Source organism: Oryctolagus cuniculus, chromosome 12, assembly GCF_964237555.1.
Source record: "Oryctolagus cuniculus chromosome 12, mOryCun1.1, whole genome shotgun sequence".
Classification (NCBI taxonomy): Eukaryota; Metazoa; Chordata; class Mammalia; order Lagomorpha; family Leporidae; genus Oryctolagus; species Oryctolagus cuniculus.
In genome coordinates, this window is record NC_091443.1 from 78,837,892 (window position 1) to 78,842,762 (window position 4,871).

General features: G+C 38.4%; 1 protein-coding gene across 5 annotated transcripts in view; it reads right to left on the reverse strand.

The window, feature by feature from the left end:
- The window catches only part of RFX7 (regulatory factor X7), a 148,899-nt gene that overhangs the window by 77,665 nt on the left and 66,363 nt on the right, over positions 1 to 4,871 (reverse strand). The gene's annotated exons all lie outside the window — the stretch shown is intronic.

Sequence of the window (4,871 nt, forward strand, 5' to 3'; positions counted from 1 at the left end):
TATGCTTCCACCAACCACCACACCCTACGGGCTAGTCTCAACACAGTAGCTAGGTAGATTCTTTGTACAAGACACATTAGTCCTTTGCTCCAAAGTCTTTATCAAGGCCAAGGGCCCTGGATAATCAAGCCCTCTGATGTCCTTCTGATCTCATCTCCTACTGGTTCACACTCAGTTCATTCTGATCCAGCTAGATGGGCCTCCACGTTAGTTATTTTTTTTTTTTTTAAGTTTTAAGCTTTTTATTCAGTGGGAGAAATGCATAGGAGAGTGAGGGCCCTATCTAAAAGAGAGAGGGAAACCTGGATTCATACTGAACCCCAGGAGCCAGCTACGTGGAGGAGCATGTGGGCCAGGAAGTCCATGCTAGCTCTTAAGGCTAGGAGCAGGGACCTGCCCTGGCTTTTTCTGTCAGCCTCTAAGACTCCTCCCCTAAATAACTCGCCCCTCACCATTTTCAGGACTTTGCTTTATGTTATCTTTTACAGACAGTTCTTCCTTTTCTTCCCCATATAGAAACTTCCAATCATTCTCTATTGCACTTACTCTACTTTGTTTTTCATCATTGCATGTATCACCAGATATAACACATTTCTAATTAATTTATTTGTTTAGTGGCTATCTTCCTTGATTATCAAACTCCCTGAGAGCAGCCTTTGTCTGCTTTGTTAGTTGTGTTCAATAAAATCTGTTGAATAAATAAATGGCAAAGTCCAAGTCCAGTTCCCATATGAATAAAAAATCTTTGAAAAGACTGGGACCATTTATGAGAAATTAAAGTGAAACTGAAAATGTATTTTTATTGTTGTTTTTAAGCAGTTCGCAAATGTATACTCTCATAAGCTTTTTTTTCTTAAATTATTTTATTTTCTTTGAAAGGCAGAGAGACGGGGTGAAACAGAAAAACAAAGACCCTCCTGTGCTGACTGATTCCCCAAATGCCTGTGATAGCCGGGGCTGGGCCAGGCTGCAGCCAAGCTGTAGCCAGGACCCAGAACTCAGTTTGGGTCTCCCACTTGTGTGGGAGGGATCCAAGCAACGGCTGCGTCCCAGGGTGTGTACCAGCTGGAAGCTGAACTGGAAGTAGAGCTGGGGCTTAAACAAGGCACTCTGACATAGGTTGTAGGCATCCCAAGTGGTGATCTGACCCTGTGGCACACATCCACCCCAATGCAATTATTTTATTAACCCGGGATCTCAATATATTCTCATTCTGTTAGTAACTACTCTATTGGATTATCTAAAGAGGATGGCTTTGTCTACCTTTCACAAACAGTTTGGTAAATCTGTAAAACATACATGTCAATAACAGCCTTTTCTAAAGCACATAATTATAAAGTGAAATAAACAGTTCTGAACTAGAACCTTGGAAATAGGTTAATCTAGCCTCTTGACTATTTTACTTCATAAGTAACACAAACACAATAGAACAATTTAGATGAAGTTTAAGTCCCCTTTGCTCTTCTGTCCAGTTTGATACGATTACTTACCTATTGAAAGGTAACCATCATTAATCTGATGTGTACTTTTACTAGTTATTTCAACATTTGCACTAGCCATATAAATAGGTTTAAGCAACATATACAGTTCTGTGAAATTTTATAATGTTTATATGAATGCCATTACACTGTAATATGCAGCATTTGCTCTCCATCCATGTTGATGAAGTTCATTCATTTTACTATCAAGTGTACTCATCTATTCCTCTACGAAAGATACTTATGTAGTTTCAAATTATTCTATAAACAATGCTGCCATAAATGGTTCCTGGTATACATATGCAAAAATTTCTCAGGTAGAAATCTGTAAGTTGATTTTCAGGGGTGTATGAATGCATATTTTCAACTTTACTATGTATTACCAATATCTTGTCTATAGTACTTATGTCCATTTATACTTCCATCAGCAGTATGACAGTTTACTTTTCTATTACCTTTCAATATATGTCATTTATATATGACATATATATAACATATTAAAAAATTACCATTCCAATGGATATGAAATTTTATTTCTTTTTTAAAAAAACTGTCATTTTCCCAATTACTAACAATGTTGTATACCTTTTTCCCTGCTTATTGGACAAACCAGGGTTTTCTCCTTTTAAGTTGCTGATTCATGTATCTTTAGCCTATTCTTAAGTGGAGTTGACTATTTCTTATTATAGCAGTTTGTTATATATCCTGGAGAGTATTCCTCATTATATGAATTTAACATTTTAAATGTCTTTTGTCTCATTAAAATTCCAAGTTCTAGAATTTTTTAAAAATGACTTATTTATTTATTTGAAAATCAGAGTTACACAGAGAGAGAAGGAGAGGCAGAGAGAGAGAGAGAGAGAGAGAGAGAAAGTCCTCCATCTGCTGGTTCACTCCCCAGTTGGCTGCAATGGCTGGAGCTGTGCTGATCCAAAGCTAGGAGCTACGAGCTTCTTCCGGGGCTCCCATGTGGGTGCAGGGGCCCAATCACTTGGGCCATCTTCTGCTGCTTTCCCAGGCCAAAGCAGAGAGCTGGATCGGAAGTGGAGCAGCAGGGAACTGAACGAGCAGAGTTCAAATAGATTCTGTGGTAATCTGTATCTTTTTTTGGCTATTATGTTTTCTGATTGATTTCTGCTGATGTACAGGCAAACTATTCTTTTTATATGCTGACCTATCTCCAGCAACCTTCCTCAACTCTTAGTAATTTTTTAACAGTATGTAGATTCTTCTGCAGATAATCACTTCATTTATGATTAACAATAATGTTTTTCCTCCTTTCCAATCTTTATACCTCTTTCCTCCTCTTCTAATGATGTTGGTTAAAAACTCCAGCATGATGAAGAGTAGCATGGGCAGCAGACATCATTGTTTAGTTTCCATGTTAAAGTGTTTATGTGTATATATTTTGCAATCAAGAATAATGCTGGTGACATGTTTTTTGGTAAATTAGTTGTATTATTTTAAGGCACTTCTCTTTTAATCCTAGTTTGGTATGATAGAGTTTTTGCTCTTCTGTTCTCTCTGCCAGGAGCAACATTCCAAAATGACATCTGCCTGGCTTGCTCCCTCACTTTGTATGCTTGTGGTTCAAATGCTATCTGCTCAGAGACGTTCCTTGACCATATCTAAAATAACACTTCTTGTTATTCTTATCTCTTTTATGCTGTTTCATTTATCTTTATTGCAATTAGTGCCACTTGTATTTAGCTGTTTGTCTTCCCCATCCACATGTGAGCCTTACAGATCAAGAAGTTGGTAGAGTTTGCTTAATGCCATATTCCCAGCACTCAGAACACTACTAGGCAAAGAGGCCTATTTTTGCAAAAACAAATGAACAAACAAAAACTAGCTCCAGGTTTTTTTGATTTGCTTCTGCTTTGCATCTCATTTATTTTCTCTTCTATGTTATTTGTATTTATGTTATTACTTTAAGATTGAATACAAAACACATTTTCCCAAGCTTTCTTTTCTTTTCTTTTCTTTTTTTTTTTGACAGGCAGAGTGGACAGTGAGAGAGAGACAGACAGAGAGAAAGGTCTTCCTTTACCGTTAGTTCACCCTCCAATGGCTGCTGCGGCCGGCGCATCGCACTGATCCAAGCCAGGAACCCGGTGCTTCTCCTGGTCTCCCATGCGGGTGCAGGACCCAAGGACTTGGGCCATCCTTCACTGCACTCCCGGGCCACAGCAGAGAGCTGGACTGGAAGAGGAGCAGCCAGGACAGAATCTGGCGCTCCGACTGGGACTAGAACTCGGGGTGCTGGCGCCGCAGGCGGAGGATTAGCCTAGTGAGCTGTGGCGCTGGCCCCAAGCTTTCATTTTTAATAAGTTCATAACTTCCTATTACTGAAAATTTTCCTTCTATTAACTTCACTCTACAAATACTGCTATTTATTGTCTTTTATCAATTAATGGCAAATAATTTGTAATTTAGTGTTCCATACAATGGTGACTGAAAAATTTCATGAAAAATGGAATTAAGTGTTTGTCTTGGTGTACAAAAATGTTTAAATCTATGTATAGCTTTTTCATAGTATGTATTTCCCATGAACTTTTTGAGGACCCCTTGTGATGCACAGATTTCAAATTCATTGGCAGTGAAATAAATTTATATTTTAATTCCATTTCCCAGAATGTTTTTGAAGTACCCATGTATTTATATAGGAATATTTTCTATTTTTCAAACTACAAACTACTAATCATTTTTTCCATTTCAACCAAGGAATATGGTTTTCATGATAAAATTTCCTTTGAGACAAAAGTCACTAGTTTACTTTTTAAAACAATCTTTTTTTTAATAAAAAGTACATATATATACTTATATATAATAAGTACACATGAAGTGAATATGGTGAAATGTTAAAAACAAATCTTAAAAATGTAAGACAGAGACTGGCACCATGGCTCACTAGGCTAATCCTCTGCCTGTGGCACCAGCACCCTGGGTTCTAGTCCCAGTTGGGGCGCTGAATTCTGTCCCAGTTGCTCCTCTTCCAGTCCAGCTCTCTGCTGTGGCCGGGAAGGCAGTGGAGGATGGCCCAAGTGCTTGGGCCCTGCACCTGCATGGGAGACCAGGAAGAGGCACCTGGCTTCTGGCCTCGGATTGGCACAGCGTGTGGGCTGTAGCGGCCATTTGGGGAGTGAACCAACGGAAGGAAGACCTTTCTCTCTGTCTCTCTCTCTCACTGTCTAACCCTGCCTGTAAAAAAAAAAATTGCAAGACAGAATCCATGAATTCTTTATGTTCATCTTTCAAGTTTATTTGCTATAATACTTTCTATAAGGAAATGTATAAATTATAGTGTTCAAATCTTCCACTGCCTGCTTTTCTGCTTTGTCTACCACTTTATGAGCTATGTTAAATATTCAACTATAACTAGGCATTTATTAA